The sequence below is a fragment of the Falco punctatus genome, assembly GCF_963210335.1.
Source record: "Falco punctatus genome assembly, chromosome: 7".
Lineage (NCBI taxonomy): Eukaryota > Metazoa > Chordata > Aves > Falconiformes > Falconidae > Falco > Falco punctatus.
Genome location: NC_137587.1, coordinates 24,458,881 through 24,479,529, shown reverse-complemented (window position 1 = coordinate 24,479,529; position 20,649 = coordinate 24,458,881). Strand labels below are relative to the sequence as shown.

The 20,649-nt window shown below is 40.9% G+C and overlaps 1 protein-coding gene across 4 annotated transcripts in view; it reads left to right on the top strand.

Annotated features, from left to right (window-relative positions):
- Positions 1-20,649, top strand: part of SLC1A2 (solute carrier family 1 member 2) — a 90,549-nt gene that overhangs the window by 17,422 nt on the left and 52,478 nt on the right. The window contains exon 1 of one of the 4 annotated variants that reach the window (XM_080395480.1): positions 159-19,021. The exons of the other annotated variants lie outside the window; for them this stretch is intronic. The gene's annotated coding sequence lies outside the window, so the exon portion shown is untranslated. Of the gene's footprint in view, positions 1-158; positions 19,022-20,649 lie in introns of those variants that run through there. 4 annotated transcript variants of the gene reach the window in all.

Sequence of the window (20,649 nt, the reverse complement as noted above, 5' to 3'; positions counted from 1 at the left end):
CAGTTGAAATAAGCAATTAGGTAAGCAAGATAACACCCCAGTAGGGAATTTTTTACATGACCATGTGTAAAATAAAAATGGAATAGTGTGCTTTCTTGAAATGGGCCGTAAACAGTTATTGCCAAGGGTCTTGTGAGCATCTTCTTTAAAAACACACATGTACTGAGCCACGGAAGACATTCTACATACTAAAACTTGCTAAAAGAAATACATGCCAACGTGTAGTCATTGTTATGTCCAAGTGGTGATCTGCCACCAACTTGCCAGGTGTCTCTAGAACATAACTGACAAACATGGCATAGTCTTAAATTACCCCATTTGACATACTGCAAAATTTACAATAAAGCTATCATTTGGTTTATCTGGGTATTACTGGCCTCAAAACACATGTCTTAAAGTTTTATTGACAGATTCTCTCCACTACTTAACCTGTCCTGAGTTCAGTGTGAAAGAAGTATTTGGGCTTTGTGGAATTGGTCTTCACAGTCCCATCCTAGTATAAATTCTGATTTATATTCTAGCAGCTGCTTTAATTTTCAGCCTTTGGGATCATTTATAATGGTTAATGAGTGTACTAGACACCCTTATCTTGTATTTCCTCCTCAACATACCCTTTCTCCAGAACCTCTGGAGAAGGTGATATAGGAGTTGGCTAAGCTGTATCTGTATCTTTCAGTGTCTTTTCAGATGAGCATCCCTCTGTCCAAGAATTACACTCTCAATTCCTTTTAAAATAATCAAATGATGTATGTGGAACAGAAAAGACTGCAGATTTTACCCTTCAATCTAGTCCTCTTCTAAAATCCTTTATGTAGCTAACAGTCATCCCTGACAAGTTGTTCCACTGTTAGTGCTTTCACACTGTAAGTATTAACTTGCCCTAGTGATTAATGTTTGTTTTTCTGAGTGCCGTAAAGTCCCACAAAGATTAGGTAGATTAGCAGAAACAAAGTCAGAAAACAATAATAAGGCAGACAAAAAGGCGCATCAGATCACATGAGGCCTACAGTGTATAGCTAGAAAAATTACAGTAAATACCCACCAAAAAAGAAAATATAGCAAGTTAGCTTATCTGTTCTGTGGACAATACTGAATCTGATTTCACATTAAAAAAATCCACTCACAACTCTGCAAATAAGAATAATCAATGACTTCCCCAGTAGGGAGAGAGACCTCCTCTGTCCTACCGGTCCACATCGGTGACATCAGGTAGTAGCCTCTGTCTTTATCTGTGCGTTCCATATAGGTGACAACACTCAAGTATGTTTCAGTGGGTTTCAAATCAATGCACAGATGTGCATTCTATTTGAAGAGCTCGGCATTTTTAACTCTTGTTTAAAATGCAAATCCTTCCAGGTCTGTGGGATCATGCATTATGAGTTTTCCTGTGCAAAAATGAGAAGTTTTATTTCACCATCTAGTTATTATTTGCCTGTAACAGTTGCTATTTGGCTGTAACACTTTTTGGTTTTAGTGGCTTTTCCTATTCACTCATCCACTTCTGAAGTGGGAGTTCCCTACAGCTTGTGTAGTACCTGTATGGATAGAGCTTGTACCAAAGACCTGCATGCACTGCACTCCTTGACAGTCCCTGGCAGACTGCGTAAGCAGACTCTCATGTGTGAGTGTGTATTCTCGGTCACTGTGAGTGCAAGTGTCCACATTCATGTGGACATTGGTGTTCACATGCAGTGTCCCCCAAGCTTGTCCATACATTCTAGCATGCCTTAGACCTGAAAATTTTTCATTCTCAAGTTTTTGAACAGATCAAATAGTGACCCCCTGATAAAAAACGGCACAGGATTTAACAGTTCTGGCTACCTGCTCTGTTCTGTTTATAATATAAGCCTTTTTATCATATTTTTTTCTTCAGACTGTTGGCAATAGTTGGTCACCTGAACTAGAGTCAGACTTGATAGTTGCTAGAACTGATTCATGAGACAAATGTCAGTTTCTTATTGAAAAGGAAGTGAGGAAAAAAGATCATTGTAGGATTTTGAGTCATGTCCAAATACTTCTTTTAGTAAGTGAAAGGCAAGTATTCTGCCTGTTTGTTACTCTCTAAATATTTACTCATTGCAAGAACAAATAATTTTTATTTACAAAGGAATGTGAGGAAGGTGGTACACTAATTGCAGCTCTCCTGGCCAACTATGCATAGTTTACTTGGGTTTGCCAGTACAGACTGTTCTATTTGCCCATGTTCTGGCAATCACTTCTCATCAGTTCTAATAGAGGAAAATTTCATTTTGGGTTTACTTTTCCTCCAGTGAGACAATTGCTCATGTGGCTGTCGGGAGGAAAGCGGTGTCAGTGGAATACGCTGGTCTTTTTCCTGAAGTCCAGACTTTCACAGAATACACAATACATGTGTAAATTCTGATGCTTTCCTGGATTACCTGTTGATCTGAAAGACTTTCTTTAGAATTCCTTCTTGGGTGCTCACAAACATACTAGCATTCTGTCTGGAAATGTATGGGCTTGCCTACTGCGAAGCAGGCTATTTAGCTAATTGGCTGTGTGCTAGCTACTCTGCACTAAAATTCCTCACACGGATACACTTACACTAAAGCACAAGTAAGTACTTGACTATACCTTGAAAGTGTAGGATAGCCAGCATGGTACCTTTGCCTGCACAGCAATAGATTCCTAGTGCAGGCAACTTTAGAGTTGTAAAGGCTTTGCTGTCCTCAAAAAATGACATCATCTTTCAATTTACTGCGAGTTTCAGCAGCTTTGTTTCCTTTGGCTGGGTTCTGAATGTGACTGCCCAGATGAGGCCAGGAGATGGGGTTAAAGAATTGATTTTGACTCTTGCTTGTTTCTGACTACCAGCTAGCAGTACACAAGACACTCTGCAAGTCTGAGCCTGGCAGCTAGTAAAACCGCTGGATTTTATGCACAAAATGAATTTGACTCATACTTACTTGTCTTAGAAATATAATGCAGCTATGTCAGAGCGACAGGTCTTTAGGGAAGGGAACTTTGCCTTGTTCCCTCACACTGGGTGTAAAAGGAGCAGGACAGTCATGAAAACAAGTAGTGTGCAATTGCCTGTGGCTCTTCTGGAGTAGAAGGCACAGGCAGAGCTCAGAAACATTTATGTGATATGCAGAAAAGGGAACTAAAAAGCTAACATTGCTAGTTCTCCCTTCACAGGGCATTTTGTTAACAGTAAATGCTGCCATAGAGTAATATATAACCACAAGGACACAAGGATGTATGGGAGGGTGTAATTAGCACTAAAAAAAGATGACCTGTGAAAACCAAAGCAAGCCAACTAGATACTTCCCTAATGAGGCTGTGATGAAGGTGTTCACAGATGGTAAGTGGACTTTTTTTTTTTTTTTTAATGAAATACCCTAAATAGGCTAACAAAACTCTGTTTATAAATATACTGACAATACCACTTCCAGGTTGCAGTTGTGGAGTGACATTTTTTTCCTGCCTTAGAAAAATACAAATGTGGAATTCAATTCTGCCAGTAGATGGACAGCAAAGACTCGCTGTATAAAGGGAAGGGATGGTTCGTGTCATCAAACCCAGCTAATCGCATATTTTTAAGATTTGGAGAAAGATCAGTCTCTGCTCCTCCCTATTTACTTAATTCTGCTGTACCTGGATTTAGAGTAACATGCTGGTAAAACTCAGATTGGGACATGCAGAAAGGCATGGGACAGAAAGAGCTAGGCTTGGTCAGAAATGGACTTAGCTGAAAGTTTGTTATTGCCTTTTCATATAGCCTCAAGGTGCAGATCTTTCAAACCCTCGCTGTGCTGAGGTCAGTCTGCCTGTGCTCTGGGCTGGAGGGATGTCAGGCATTTCCCGTCGAGGGGAGTTTGTGCAGCTGCGTTAGCCCAGTGCTGTGGCTAAGCTAGTGTATCTTGCCTGTCAACTGGGATTATTAGACTGTGTCTGTTATGGTCGTAACTGTTCTGCTGAGCACGAGCAGAGGGATTCTGTTTCTGCCTGCCATATGCTGCTGGAGCACTGGGAGTCAGGGCTGTGGTGCACCAGCCCTCCTGCAGGCTGACCTCAGAGTGCTTTGCCTGATGCAGCAGGAAGGATGCGGCTGTTGCAGAGCTGGGAATCTCCACTGGGTCTCCAGACAAGAACCCGAACCCAAAGGCCAACCCGCCAACAGTACCAACTTTCCAGGAAACTAAAATTTGTCTAGGCAATTAGATACCATTCTTAATGCATTTAATACACAAATTTTAATGCGGCTAGTTATATTCTAGTGCAACATAAGAGAATATGGATTAACCTTCTTCAACCTGTTACCCTCTTCTTACTACTACCTTATTCACAGCTCATCCCAAATACATGCATGCTAAGCTTCTCTTTTATCTTCGTTTGCCTTTAGAGCTTAGTCATATGCAGTTTCTCTGATTTTTATTTTTTTTTCTTTCCTAGCCTTCATTTTAAGCTGAACCATAGTTATGTGATGGCTTCATGTTAACACGCTTCTTGTCTGCTCTAGGTCTGAACGAATTCAGTGCTCATGAATGATGCTAAATGAGCAACCCAGAGGAACAGATTTCAGTCAGTATTAATCCATGGGTAGGAAGGTCTCAGTGCCACTTCAGTATGGTCTTCCAGAGAAGGCTTCCAAATATGCAAGCATTTGATTTGTGTATGTTTGAAAATCTCCTCCTATCTCTTGCAGGGAGTGAATCCAGTCCCAATAAGCAATTTATCCTTTGGGTTCTCCCTGATGCGTCTGCCGCAAGTGATGTTTTCATGGTTTGTGGGACATGCTCCCTAGGAACTGAAATCACTCATTTCACATATATCGCCAAACTGCCATTAGTGGTTGTGCATTTCGGTCGCAGCTGAGCCGTGCTGAACTGTGTCCAGGGATGATCCCAGCTCCCCTCCCTTAGGCATCCAGTTCCCCTCACTTGCAACGCCAGCGCCCTCCACTATGCAAAATTCACTCTGCCTCTCCCAAGTTAGAAGTCCCTGTGATAGTACACGGTGCTGTTGCTACATCCATCATAGAGGTGTGACCCTATTAGAGAAGCAAGGCTGACTACACATGTGCAACTCATGCAGTAGTGAATTATATGTTGTTAATAATTACTTCAAGCTGGTAAAAATGGCATAAGCTACAAGATCGTCCTTCTGAAATCATGGGTAGCACCACAAAGCACCCCGTGCATCCATCACCACTCCTCCTGACTTACTTTCACACTCCAGGGAACTGAAAGAGCTGTGCAAAAATGTGACAGAGTTTTATGGCCAAAGGACACAGGCTGGAGCATTCTCACTCCATACTGAGGGTGGTCGTGCATGTATGACCATATGGAACTGGTGCTCCATGAGGAGAAATAGATCTTAGTACAATGTGAACATGAAAGCCAGCAACTATTTAACAGGAGGCCCAGTGAGAAAGAAAATGGAAATGAAGACTATTTATTTTTAACTTTCCCTCAGCCAGGAGACACTGCAGACAGTGAGATATATTCTCTGCTTGTGTTCACTAATCATTGCTCTGCTGACTTCAGTGCAGTTCTGTCTGTTTACATCAGCAGAGGTGTGACCTTCTGCTTGCCTGAAATTTATACAGATAATCCATCATTCCATTGCAGACTGTGTTTTATACACATCTACCCATTGTCAAGTCATGCACTGTTCATGTTCAAAGCAGCCCAAGTACATTTTTATGAATAGAGATCTCAGACATTACTATGGCAACCTAATACTGTCAGTCAGGAGTGAATTATTAATGCTTTTCAGCAGCAGAAAATGCAAAATTCTGTTCCTGATAGCTGTGTACTGTGGTGTCACATGTTTTATTAAGAAAATAGTGCAAGACTTTTGTAGCTCTGGGATTTCGTAGTATACTATGCAAACTATAATGTCTTTTTTTCTTGTTGTTATGTATTTTCCTGGAGCTTTGTTATCTACTCTCCATCTTTCAGCCAGTCTAGCGGTTTATCTAACCATCAACAGAGAGGCAGAATGGGTTATGTTTGAAATGGAATTTCTTCTTCTCAGCTTCAAAATTGCAATGCAAAACTTACTTGTTTTAAATTTTGTATGACACTAAAATTTTAAGTTAGAATTTGGATGGTAGCTGTAAAAATCAAAATTTAGGGGAAAAAGTGTGTCTGATGCCTGCTAGTTCTTGCTACAGCTTTTATATGCAGAAATAGCATGGTTGTAAAAGTCTTGCAGATTTTAATTCTTGTTTTTATACATTCAGTGTCCACAAACTTTTTTGTATGAAAACAGAAGCTAAATTGATGAGCTCTGAAGCTCTGATTTTGCACTATTTATTAAGAATTTTCATAATGAATTTTCCTTGTTCATATTTGTTCCCCCAAAACATATCTCAAACATTTTCTCTTATAAATTCCTGGAAATTATTTTTAGGGTTTAGTATGAAATCATAATGAGGATAAGACAGCAATTCACTTGGAATGAAACATGCCAGTGGTGTGATTTGAGGGCAGAATATTTTCCATCTTTAATATGAAGATCAGCATGTACTTCTGTGTTCTGGTATTGGCAGACAGCAGCTCTTCTCCAAAGGGTTGGAGAACTCTTTTAAACTTAAGAAACTGCTTGACACAATGCTTACTTTTTCAAAAGGCTCTGAATAACTGCTGGTGGTAGGGCTTTACTAAAGCATTACTGCTTTAAAACTACTTAAAGATGTGATCCTGCTTATTGATTTTTCCATGTATGTACAATCGTTTTTCTTTGGTTATTCAGATTATCTTTATTCTTAGCCTTTTATCTGGTGACTCCAGAGAAGAATTAAATTTCTGGTAGCATTGAATATTTGTTACAAAAATGGCAGGAAGTCTTTAAAATGTGATTTAAGAAACACATATGTATTAACCTCCACTATTCATGGTTTATGAATATGTTCTAGGACAATACAGCTGTTTAACATATATGTGGAGGAAGTTCAGTAGATGTAGTTAGGCTCAAAAATACTGGGGATGTGATCCTGATTTTTTTTGTTGAAGCATCTCTATAATTGAGTAAATATCACATCACAACTTTTTCCATCTAGGACTAATATGCCCCACAAATGGTCTGTCCCGGTAGGTGAATTTTCATGTTCGATCTGGAAGGGTTGTGTGTGGGTCTCTTGCTAGGCTGCTGCTTCTGGCTGGCTGGAGGCATTTCTTTCCCAAATGGGTGGCTGAGGCAGGGTAGCTCGACACTTATGGCTTGTGATCAGGGACCTGCATCTTAGGGCCAGATTCAGGGCTTGCTGTAGGGCCATTCAGCTTAATCTAAGTTCATGGACGTCTTCTCCTTCCAACCTCAACTTCTCCTCTTGTGATAGTTGGTATAGTCAGATGTTGCTGTAGGCTGATAATGATTGTAAATTTTATTGCTGCAGATTTTTCTGCAGCTCTTACCTTCTCTTCACATTCCAGCTAGTCTTTGATATGCAGGAATGAGACCCAAGACAGGTTTTATGTGCAGGGTTTGAAATGCAAAGCTGATGGTCTAGGACGCATATTTGCAACCTCATCAGCCAAACAGATGAGGCCTGGCTGTCCATCACAGGCTCCTTAATGAGTTCTTTTGGAAAAAAAGATAAAAACAGGAAATCAGAGCTGTAGGATGCTTCACTTTGCTGAGACACCTGGCAGGTGGCATTGATCATTTCTAGGAAAAGCAATAAACCAAAGAGTAGGCAGCTTTTTTGCCAGCTGTTCAAGCCAGAACATGTTTTGCTGCAGCTTTATAGAGGCAAGTGTGTGATCCCATTTCAGAGGGAATGGGAGACCTCAGCTGTTCAGCAAAGCTGGGAGCAGGTAAGGCCACTGAGCTGACCTCAGGTGAGTGGCAGCCCTGCAGGCTTCTTGGAGAAACTGGAAGTTCAAAGCACAGACTTCCTTTTTTCAGGTTTTTGTTAGAAGTAAGTTTTCAGTACTAGGCCACTGAAATCAGAGGGAGAAGCAGAGCTAGTCTTTACCATTGTTGCCATGGGAAGGAGAAACAGTGATGTTAGTGGAAGTTTTAAGTAAGTTGCCTGTGCTTATCTGAGGACGTTTGTCTGCTGGGCTCTGAGCTGAGATGTAGTGCAGCAGGTTGAAACAAGTATTTGTACTATCAAGAAAGGAAGGAAATTAATTTGCTTGGTCCTCATGAGATATAATTAGGAATATTCAGATGGAAAAAAAGAAGGGACAATGAGTTGAGTTTAATACATAAATACATGCATACATTTGGATTTTTTCAGTAATGTCAAGATTCATTAAACAGTTTCAGAGATTCTCAGGGGAAGTAGGGGAAGATAAATTCCTTAAAACTTTAATGAGCAGGCTGGACAAATCGCTCTATCACAAGATACACCACCTCAATTGCCTAGGAAGTGCCCAGATGACCCACTAGATGCCTAGTTTAGGGCTTTATTTGAAAGGTCCAAAGGCACTAATGGAAATTAAAAAAATTGATCCCTCCTTTTTCTACAGTGGGATCTTGTTGTTCTCTGCGGGTTTGAGACCCCCCACCAGATTCTTTGTGGATGTACTCAGTGTGCAAAATAGGAAGGAGAGCATTTCTTTATCTCCAGCTTCTTCATCACTGCAGCATCTGCACTACTGTCCAAAAGCTGCCTTTTAGCAGGAAAGAAAATATTCCTTCCCCCTGTAGGGTGCAGTCCATGGTAGGAAATTATCTATTTACTGAGGCCAAGGAGTGATCGTGAAATGTTATGTTCTGAAGGCTAGACAGTGAAAGGAAAGGTGGCCTGTGGGGAATGTGTGGGGCCATAACATCAGCAGTGGAGTTGTCCTTAGCAGATATTTTAGCTATTCAGTAAACCCCAATAGAATCATGATTCGGGAATATTCAAGGCAACTCCCTCTTGCTTGTGACTGAAAAAGGAAACATTACAAATCAGATGGCAAATACAGCAAAGAAGAAAAAGAAAGAAGAAAAAAAGGAAAAGGAACAAAAAAGAAAAAGATGAAGCAGAAAAAAAAAATCAGTAAACCTTCCTGAAAATCCAGAAGACGTGGGGATAATATGTATTTTTTGCCTGCTGTGTGGTGATTACCATCGAGCCCAGAGGGGCTGGCTGCAACAGACCTCCCGAAGGAGGGCTGGTATGCAGCAGTGTATGGGTGAATGGGAGGGGGCCCAGCCCCTGATGCACTTCACGTACTGGTTTGAACACAGACATGGCTTCATGACTGAGATAAAAATAGGGAATTATGGAAACCCCAGAAGTTCTGATTGTAACAAGAGCAATGCTGCTTTTTGCTATTCCCCACCCATCCTGCTGCCAGCCTGGCCATCCCTTGCGGACGGCTGATGGCCACTGGGCTCTCTGCAGGGTGGTACGTGTTATGCCCTATCCCACTCCGCTGATTTCCCTGCAAAGGTGTTAGGGGGATTGGCCAGGGGATTTAAAAGCTGAAATCCATGGCCCCAAGAAGGGAAAAATGCTGCTGCTGGAGTCTCGTTTATAAGATTTAGGCAAATAATTTTAGAGACATTTACTTGCACTTACAAGGCATTCCACTGCCCAGAGGTCAATAAACATCTCAAACTGAGTAGTACATCTAGGTGTCACTTCACAGCAAAAATCTGAATTATCACTGTTTTCATGTACTTGTATCTTCTTGGTTCCCTCCCTGAAATGGAAAGGATGATTACTTAAGCATGGGGCAGAAGAGTTCAAGCCTGGTTTTGCAAAGCTTGCTCTCGTAATAAGTCCCTGTGAGGCTACTGGGAAGCATAAAGGCGGCGTTCTCCCTGTCTGCAGAGCACATCAGGAAGCTAAAGCCAAGAGTGTTTTTCTTGCTGAAGACAGTCAGGCACCATGCCTGTGCCTGAGACATGGTGAAATGGGGAGCTGCTTGCCAGAGCTCCCCCACTTTCCACGTGGCCATTACTCCTGCACAGATTAGGAAAGTTTATTTGGTTTTCTACCCAGCTGGGAGTAACCCAAGGTCTAGGCTGTCACTTCAGGACAGACAGAGTCAGCTATTTGTCTTCCTCACAGCTCTTCTGTGTGTGAAATGGCCTTTCCTGTACCTATATATCCACACATGTGTGTGTATTTCTACCTCTGGGACCTCCCTCATGCTGGAAATATCCCTCCTAATTATTGTATGATGGCCAAGTGACCCTTACCTTTCTGCCACCTGCAATAATCGTGCTGCCAGGTTCCCAGTGCAAGGGAAGGGAGCAGTCAGAATTAGCAGCTGAGAGGCTGTGAACAGAAAAGAGGGTGCGTGTTGTCTCCCTCTTTCTCTCTCTATCTCACAGGTTCAAGCTGTGGAATTGCCGATTGCAGGCTTCAAAGGCTGTTGATGTCTTTGGCACTGTTTTTATTATGTATTAAGATTTACCAGTAATATGTACCTAAAAGTGCACCATTCTGTAAATTGAAATATGTTTCTCCCTCAGCCCTTCTTTTTCCAGCATCCTAGTTAGACAGGCTAAGACAAAAGTAAGAAAAATTGAGCAAGCAAATCTGATGCATGTTTTCTTGTCTCTTTGAGATGCAGTGAATAACTGCAGGCAGAGCAGACAAATTCATGCGTTGTAGAGCTGCTAAGAAGATCATGGTAAAAACCAGAAAACAGCTAAATGTGTGTGGCTCCCCCACCTTTTCTGGGCTGCAATGGGATCCCTGGGAAGCGTTGCATGCATTCTGGCTCTTTCCCGTGCCTTCCTTACCTGCTTCTGAGGGTAGATATAAAAGAGGATTAATTGAAAAAGCATTTGGTGTCTTCTTGAAGCTCACCACCGATCTAAGCTAAGGTTTACAAGAGATCAGGCTAGTCTGTGGTGCAGCAAAGATTAGTCAGGCTTTAAAATAAAACTCTTTGGAAAAAAGTTCACTAAAAATAAACTGTCATGCTTTTATCTATGAATAGGTACAAGGACTACAAATAGATGCCATTGCTTAAAACCATATGGAATCGCAATGCAAGAATGAATAAATACCTATCTTGTTCTAAGATGAGTAAAATACAAATTTTAATACCTCTGCACTAGATGGGGTGTGGTGTTACCCTGGGTTTTTGAAGGAAACAGAAATTCTGCATTATTTTTAATGGTTAAATGGGATCGTGTTATTAAACAAGCATGCATACAGACATATCCGTGGGAATCTTCCTACTAATGAACTACTGAAAACTCTGGTGGCTAAAAATGCCTTGATATTTGGAAAGTGGCACGGTGCTTTGCATCCCAAACAGCCCTGACACCACTGTTAGGGATTTAGCACCTCAAACCTGGTTCACAGAGAGCAGCATGACTCCTCTGCCCAGCACAAACTATAAAACACATTCACTGAGGCAAACTGATAATTAGTAAGAGATTAAATGCGGTCAGGCAAGCAAAGCCCTTTGCTGTTTGTTTGTGTTAATGCTTATTGCACATTAGTGGAAACCAAAACAACACAGTAACCCAACCATTATAGTGTCAAGAAATAATGCTGTGAGGGACCTAAGGAGGTTTTCTATCCTTCATCTGAGACAGGATCGGTTGCTCTGGTCTCATCTCTGACAGGTTTATCTTTAAACTAGAGGGTCAGTGAAGGACATCCCCAGCCTCTGCAGGCTACTTCTGCAGAGCAGAAGAGTTTTCGTAACATCTAACTATAGCTTCCTTGCTAAACATTAAGTTCTTTCCCTTCTACCTACTACAGCCACAGGTAGAAAATAGTTTCTGTTCCATAGAGCAGCCTGTTTTATAATGGAATGCTTTTCGGATCCCCGTTTGGTGTAATATCTTAATTTAAATACCTATCTTTTTATGGGAAGAGTTACATTAAAGCTTACAGGAGATGCAGTCCAGTACTCAATTCCGCTGTGCAACCACAGAATAAAATTCCCCTTTTGTTCCAACTGTAATAAAGCTATCAGTTACTTGGTTTTATAACATGGTTTTTTTTTAATGATGGTTTGCGATATTCAGCATAACCTGTTTGCATTTCACCAGCAGGGAAGATTCAGAGCCTCTCTTTGATACACCTTGCAAAAAGAACCCTTGTTTTGTGAAAACTCTACCTTTTAAAGTCTATTCAGAGAGCCTGCTTTAACTCCTAGATCATAAATGGAAGTTATATTGCTTCATAGTGAGGCATCTCAGTGTACGCTGTCAAAATCAGAGATTAGCCTTTGGATATAGAAAAATAAAAAGTGAAGAACTTTCCAAGATGGAATCAGTCATGCTGTTCAGCAGGTCATGAAGTGTCTGCATACTCACATAAGGCAGTGCTGTCATTAAGACGGTAAGGCCGGTGATGTCTATCTTATTTTGCTATATTTGTTTTCTTTCTAGAAAATCTTACTTTATTTGTTCTTCTACATTATAACACTGGCCGCATTTTGGAAAGAGTTTTGACCTGGTGATCCTCATTGCAAATAAGAGTGATGGTGTCTAGCTCAAGATAAGCTAGTTGCAAATTTAGGTGGCATGTTTCACTTTTCTAATAAAATGTCTCATTTTTCTTACTCTGCTTAGCCACAATTGGGATTTAATTTTTCTAGGCTATCTTAGTTTCCTCTTTGTTTTCCCTCTATAAAGACACTGTTTGGGAAGTGTAATTAGAACAAAATAAGAGTTTAGTACGTTGTCTGGATTAAAGCACCCTGCTTTTTTGATGAAATTTGTCCTAGAATCTGACAATAAAAGCACAGTGGTTTATTAAGTCAGTGGTAAAGCATGACAGGAAAATGGCTAGGTGATTACCTCTTGGCATCTGAGACTAATTGAACTGACAGAAAAATGCTGCATTGTTGGTCAGTTTTGTATTATGCTGTTGTAACTCTCTTGAGTGGTATAACAAAATTAAAAAGGAGGAACAAAGTCTGTGGTGGCTCTGGCCAGAGTGCTTCAGGACTTTGCCTTTGTTTTCATTTCATGTGGATTGCTACAATGCCAAGAGTGAATCCTATGAACTGATGGTCCCTGTTCTCACTGCAGTTCTCATTGACTCCAGTATGAATCCTTTGATGCCAGCATAAAGAGGATTAGACCTGGCAGAATCAGACTTCGCCAAGACTGGTGTAATAAACCGAAGGGTCAGGTCATTTATATATTTTTTCTAAGGACCATATTTTTAGATGTCATTGTGTGCATAGATCTGTTTTATGGAAAATGCGTATGTGTTATTATCATTGTAACACAGGTCATACAAATCCTTTGATTTTTATTGGGGTGACTGGAATCTAGCATTCTGAAACAGGAAATACAGGATGAGTTGTTACGAAATGAAGTTACTAAGAAGTACGTTAAGGTTTGCAGTAACGTCTCTGTATTGTGTCTAGGACTCTGCTTTGGAAGAGAGCACCTAACGTAGCTTACATTTACACAGGCAATCATACGAAGTGAGGGTGTATTGGCACTTGCACACTAGCTTAACTTGCGTGACCTTCCCATGTTGATGATCTTTGATATATAAGGAATGTGAGTTCTAATATTAACTTTGTAAAATAAATGCTACCTAGAAATGATGTTGATGTCAAATCTGGGTGAGCAGGTTGAGTCAGAAGGAAGTGATAAAACAGGGAAAAATTGTTCTTAGGAAACATCAGAAATTCTCAACGGCATATAGTGATGCCTTAGCATTTTTCACAGAGGTCTTTTAAAATCTGTTTTCCCTCTCAAGGCGAAAGGTAAAAGGGTTTGGATATAGGTTGACACAAATCATACCTGTGCTTGAAATGAATATGCACTACAGACAGATTTGCTGTTTGGGAGGCTGCTGGGAGAAAAGGGAGTGTAAAAACCCCCATGCTAGCTTTTAGTTTATACAGCTAGAATCATTGAGGGATGCTATGCAAGGACCTAGAATATAGGTATAGTCAGTGTTTGCTTTCATTGGGAAACAGTCTGAGGAGAGCTCTGGGCTGTGTAAGGACTACCAAAACAGGTACCTTGCCTACAGCTGCCAGCCCAAGGTAAAGACTGTGCTGCTGAGCTGTGAGGCTTTCTCCTACCTTTCTGTTTTGAGGCGGTTATTTGTGTGATTTCCAGGCTCAGGAGATTGTCTGTCAGCGTGAAGTGGCAGAAGCCTTGAGGCTCTGCCGTGTCTCACAGTGCCCGCTGCCACATCAGCTAGTTTGTGTCCCTGCATTGATGCGTTTCTGGAGTTGTCCTCCGGCGCTTGGGTTGCTGGCCTCTTCTGCCAGGGAGCCTCTTCCCCTGCGCCCTTCAGTCACATTTCCATATTGAAGCTGAAATAAAACAGAAATAAAGCCACTGTCTTTCTCTAGTGGCCTTCAAACATGTTTCTGCATCTTAACAACACCATTGCTGCTGTTAAGAAGGAACACAAAGGCAGCATTACATTTTCTGTGCTGGCAGGTGAACGGAGGTACGGAGAAGTTCGGCAGATCACCAAAGTAACAGTGAACAGATGACACAGTCAAGGACAAATCTAAAGGAGTTACAACTCTAAAAAATGCTAGTGAACTAATTCATCATGAACTAGCTTAACTCTAGTAGTGTCAGTAAAGCTGAGATGTCTTACTCCACTGTAAGTTTTCCCTTAGAAGTGCCAAATTGTCCTAATAGTTGCCAGTATAATTCATATCCTGATTCAAATTTACAGTAGATGAAAAACACTGATAAAAGAACTGGAGTGTATATCTTTGTCTTCCAGCAGCTGTCTTGTCTCCTACAAAGCATGCGGTGATGCCTACAATGAACTGTCTTCAGTTAGGCCTTTGAAATAGTTGCCAAGTATTGTAAAATCCCTGCGCCTGTTTCTGGTCCAAGATCAATCTTCCTTATCAATCAATCAAGTCTGGCACACAACTGCTTTCTGGCTAGTTGATACCGGGAAACAGGTTTTTGTTTTATTATTTTTTTTTCTTGGCTAAATTTGCCTATGGGCAAAACTTCCACTAACCTTAAAGGAAGAAGGATATGATCAGGATTGTAACCTCCTCTGTTTTCCTACAGCCATTGTAGTTCTGCCTTTAAAATACGTCTGGACATAGAACTTAGCTTTTTCTTGGACTGATTGTTGTTATGTGTCTTTCAAACTGACAAGTTTTCTCAGATTCTCTTTGAATGAACTTCATATTTTTTCAATGAAAAAGAAATAAACAAATGCAGAGATCATGTTTATTTTTCAAACCCAGACTGGGAATTCTAGAAAGAAGGAACATATCAGCAAAAAAGTTGGGACGAAAAACATTTCTAAAAGCAAATGTTTTGAATAACTGGCACATTGCATGTGTAAAACTAAATGGGGTCCTTTCAGCGTACGTGGCCTGGCAGTAAATCATGCGGGCACCTCCTCTTGTTCTGTTCGCAAGAGTGCTCCCTGAAACAAGGGGACTGATTGTTCTGCTGAGTTTATTTCAGCTCACGCGAATATTGCATGCTTTAAAACATAAATCTGTTCTTTCATTTGGAGCTAAGCTACACACTCTGAAAAAGTCAGAGGGTGTTCTGCTTAAGGAAGCAATTAGGTATTTGTTTGACAGTATTGTATGGAACATTTTTTTCCCCAAGACATTGCACATCTATGCTCAGTATCCCCAAAAGGAACTTGCATAGCCAATTATTTCCATGCTTCAGTAACAAATGTTTGGAGATGGGAATAGTCTTTGATGGTATTGCAGACCCTAATTGCTGAGGAAAAGGTTTGAAGCTCCACTGTACATGGTATCAATACAGAATGACCTTTTTTTATTACTTGAAAGCTTCATAACTGAGCTAGAGAAAACTGAGCCGGGGAGTACGGTGTAAGTCTGGAAGAAGTGTCACGGGGAGGGAAAGAGTGGATTAGTATCTGTAAGATTGTAGGGAACAGCTTCCATACTAGACAGAAACAGAATCACTGCACTTGAAATTTAGTTAGTCTGCCTTTTTGGACAGAGCTTTATGTAATAAAGCCAATAACATGTGAAGGGGATTGAAGAAATTGGATTTTTTCCCACATTTTTATTTTTTCTTGTGTGTAAGGGAGTGCTAAGGCACAAATGTACATTGAATGCAATTGTTACGCAGTATTTAAGATGAGTGCAAGAAATGAGGTAGAGGCTTATCTGTTCTGTGTGCCCTTGCCTTTAAGTGCTGTGATTTTCATTACAAATGCCAGGATAATACAGTTGCCATCCTATATAAGTTACTGAGAAAGAACTCAGTTGCTGAGTGTGACAAAATGTACTGGGGGGCACAGCCAAACCTCTGAGCAGGCTTGCCACCATCACTGTCATTCTTTCATGTCCAGAGGGAGGGTGGCATGCTCTCCAGGTGTGCTTGCATCTGTTGGTTGGTTTTTTTCCAAGCAAGATATAAACCAAAACCTATTGCCAGCTGCATTGTTCTGCTTGAGCAACTGAGGAGAGAGTGTGCATAAAACCAGCAATGAGTGAATGGGATTTCTATCTACAAAAGCAAGAATGGAATAGCTCCTTCTTGCTGCTCAGGTAAATATCTTTCCTGGCATGCAGCTCAAGATTTTCAGATGGCAAGGAGCCCACATCCTCCCGTCAGGCAGCTCTGAGGTTTGAATACTTTCTCTGAAAATCAGTAAAAGAAATAGAAATCTTTCATTTACTTCATCGTGGTTTGGTTCAGGTTCAAAAGCATGGAGTCTTAGAAGAGATCTGGGTTCTCTCTCAACTTGTTTAACCTTTAGTAGGTCACACATGTTAGAGTCCTGCAGTGCTAGGTGATGTGCACTTGTGGAGAACTGTACCCAAGGGAAACATGCTCTGCTCACACATGTAGGAGGATGCATGGTGTGCTGTCTTCTGTACCTGGTCATCTCGGTTGGCATGGAATAATGGGGGCCTTTTTTCAAGTCCCTTTCTGCTTCCTTTGGAGCAGCTACTGCTTGCAAAGAACTCACCTTGTGTAACTTTAGCTTTGGATTTTTCATTAAAATATAATAATTGTCATGCAGCTGACTCAGAAGAGAAATCAACCACTGACTTGGTCATGCAGTGGCATGATGCGCCTTAGAGGCAGGATCATAATACTAGCCCAGGTTGGCATAATTTGAATCCATTATACTCTTCTAATATTTTAAATGATAACAACTGCCCCAAGTCCCAAGCAGTTTTTGTGACAGTCATCGATTCTGGTTGTTGTGATATCCAGTTACATTTCCTGTCTGTAGCCTTTTATTGGCTGTGGAAAAGAGCTCTTGAGGCATCTGCTCAAGGAGATGCATCCAGTGATAGCTGAGTGAACTTTAAGACAGCTTGGGTCAGGTTAAGTAACCAGACAGGCTCTTTCTTTAAAGTCTTCAGTATTATCATCTCAGACAAGCCCATGAGATCATGATACTGTCTCTTGTGTACACGACTTAGCACTGGGAGGCTGCATGGATCACACAGCCCGAGCACTTCAGCACTTGAGCCTCACCCTGCTGAGCTCAGTCAGTAAGGGTTGAGTGTGGGGAAGATCTTCCAAGGTAGTGTCTTGCTCATTTGAAATCAGAGGTGAAACTGTGTTAGGAGCATGAGCAGAATCATATAAAGTAGATCACAAAGCAAAAGCATCCTTGTGAAAACCATCCATCTTGTCCTCTCTTCATCCTCGGAAATTGAAGAACCCATGGAAGTCTGTAAGACCAAAGTATGAGCCTTAGAGCTCACCAGGTCTGGACTACAGCAGACTCAAACTTGCAGTAGTTTGCATCAGCTCAGAGGTTTCACAGGCCCTAGTGAATTCTTTTGAAAGAGCAGTTGTTTTTCCCCCCATGACCGTTTTTCCTGTTGTTTGTTTTGAAGTGTGACTCAGGGTTGTACCTATTTCCCAAACTGTAATTAATCAAGAGAGAAATCCACAAAAAAATAGCAACTAAGCAGAGTGGCCACAGCAAGGGCATGTTGTTTGCTGGCTGCTAATCTGAGCGCCAGTCACAGAAGCACCTCCTGAAACTTTACTAAAACAGGATTTAAACCAAAGCTGCTCCATCATAACTAACATTTTGTTCACTCCAGCACTTCTACTTGCATAATAGTACGAGCTTTGTGCCCCTCAAAGATTTGAGGTTTGAGTGTACCTGTGGCAGTTTGTTTTTTTCAGGAGTTTTTTTTTTTTTCTTTATATATTAAAGTGAAGTAAGAGAAAGTGTGTTCTTCATGAGGTCTTGTCCTTATCTTTAGAAGTGAATAGCTCCCATTAAAATTTCCCCCTTTCCGTTTTCCTTGTGTACACCTCTTTTACGTCAGAATGCGAAATTGTGAAACTGGGGTTGGGACATTCACATGCATTTACAAAGAACAAAGGTGGCATTCATTGAAATTGTTCATGTTTGCTTTCTCACTTCCTTCCTTCTTTATTAATCTCTCATTTTGGATCTTCATTCCACATGTCATACTTCTCTTCAGTTGCAGGTTGCTTAACATAGGTACAGGAGATTCAGCTCTTAACTGCCCCCCGCCCCCCCCCAACTTTATGACTTGTTGTGGTAAAATAATGTTAATTCAGTAATTCAGGCTGTAGGGAGATTACGGTTGAAAATCTCTAGCAAGGAGCAGGAAGAGTTACATACATGTGCATTGGGAGACAGCACTTCTTCTAAAGCTTCCAGCCAGCGAAGGACCAAACCAGACTCCCATCTTCCTTCATGCTTGTAGGAATGCTGCAGCCCTCGCTAGCCAGACACGTCACTTTTCCTTCTTCAAATACCATGTCGTGCACTAAATCTGTTCAGGTGATTGAATCTCACCAGGCATTAGTCACAGTTTCAGGATCATGCCCTAGTAAGAAGGTTCATTTTAAAAGCCCCATTGTGCCTGCGTCTGGGTGAATGGAAGGGGAAGAGGAAGCGCAAGTGAGAGGCTGCTGCTGCTGCTCTCCTGTAGCACGGTGGTGTCTCTCAGTGTGCCAGAAGAGATGGGAGAGGAGACAGCTGGCTGCAGAGGAAAACAGACATTGCACCTCTCCAGAGCAACAGTTGCAGTGCTTCTGCAAAACCTTTCTCACCACTACAGCGCCCTACGTCCTCTTCTAACAAAGGGCTTTAGGAATAAGCAATAGCATGTCACACGGGGGTGACGTGAAATGACTGAACGTTTCCTTGTGGAAAGCAGCAGCAGACAAGAAATATCTGGTTATTGATTCTCTTTCCTTCACATACCTGTGATAACACGTTTTCTTCATACCACTGGGCTGGAGCCTGCGTATTACTATGGAACGCATGCTGAAGTCGTGGGTGACTGGCAAACGAGAGGCATGGGGACAGGTGATGTTCTGGCCAAATTCCACTTTAAGCTTTATGGTAAGGTCCATTCACACTACATTGAGAAAAAAGCATTTAAAGTGTGAGTGTTTCTATTGTAAAGGTTCCTCTTTGGAAGTACTTTTGCCTTCTACGTTGAAGGGAAGTAAGGGAAGCATTTGATATTTAAGAGCCAAACCCACCACCTGTAGGCTGGGCTGCTGGACGTAAGGAGGTGGACAAAAGCAAACAGTGAAGAGAAGCATTGAGCTCTGGGTTTTTTTGAAAGGATTGTTTACACTCGATGCAACCTTCCTTATGAATTTCAAGTTGCAGGACTTACACCAGATAAAGCATAGTAAATTAATTAGTATGTATTTAATTTTTAAATTCTACTTGCTGTTGGGATTTTTGTTTTAAGTTCATAACTAGTCTATGGGTTAAGTATGCTAAACATGGAACTGATGCAGCATTGTATACAAGAGAACATATAATCCAGCATAGTGACTGTGAAATAGAACGGGTAACTTAAGTTCTGTTGTCTTTCTAGCAGATGGGGGTAGAACAGGCGAAACAGAAGTTTTGGTTTTCATTGCATCACATTTGCTTGTTTCTTCACAATTGCTGCATGGAGATAGACTTGAAGCACTGAGGTTACCATTCCGTAACTCTGTGTAACTCAGTAGTGTGTTTTCAGTGCCCTCTCCTTCTGTTGCATATGGATTATTTTATTTTGTGTGAAAGGAACTGCCTGCAAAAAGTCAGGGTCAAGTACAAATTTTAGCAGAGGTGAGGAAGTTTGAAAGTCAGATTGCAGTTTTGTGTTGTCTAATTTTCTTGCAAATTACTTGCCTGTCTGCAGTCAAATACAACTTGAATACAGCTCTATTATATGCTGCTTTCCATCTCGCGCTGCTGTGAAAAAGTTCCTGACACTTTACTCTGCATGTGCAGAGTTTCAAAAGTTCTTTGAGAACCTGTAGAGCCCAAAGCATTTCTGCATTAAAGAATCTTTTCTAACATTAAAAATAAAGATGTTGGAAGATGTGGACATTGACATTGTATATTGTATTACATATAATTTGATTCTTCTGTTTGTCTCTGTTTGTGACAGATGATAAACATGTTTATTGGTATACCTTTAAAATAGTAACATTCATATTTTAAGTCTGTTCTCCTGATTTAATCTGGTTTAACAGCCTTTAACATTTTTTTAACATAACCATTTTTGTGTTTAGGGATGCTGTTATTAATCCTGATCAATAGTGACAGTAACTCTTAAGGCTGTTGAAACTTTTCCACAGTAGCTTTATTTTTAATTGCTTATAGAGTTTGCTTTTGAGGTGAAAAAATTTCCTAGATAATATATAAAGTTGAGGGGGTTTTAGTAAGAATGAGCAAAATCATCAGCTGTAATTTTTTTCTGCTTCACTATGAAGATCCACTAGACTTTGACCTTCATCATATAATTCATGTGACCCTAGTCAGGAATCTGAATAGTAGAAATGGTAAATACTGCT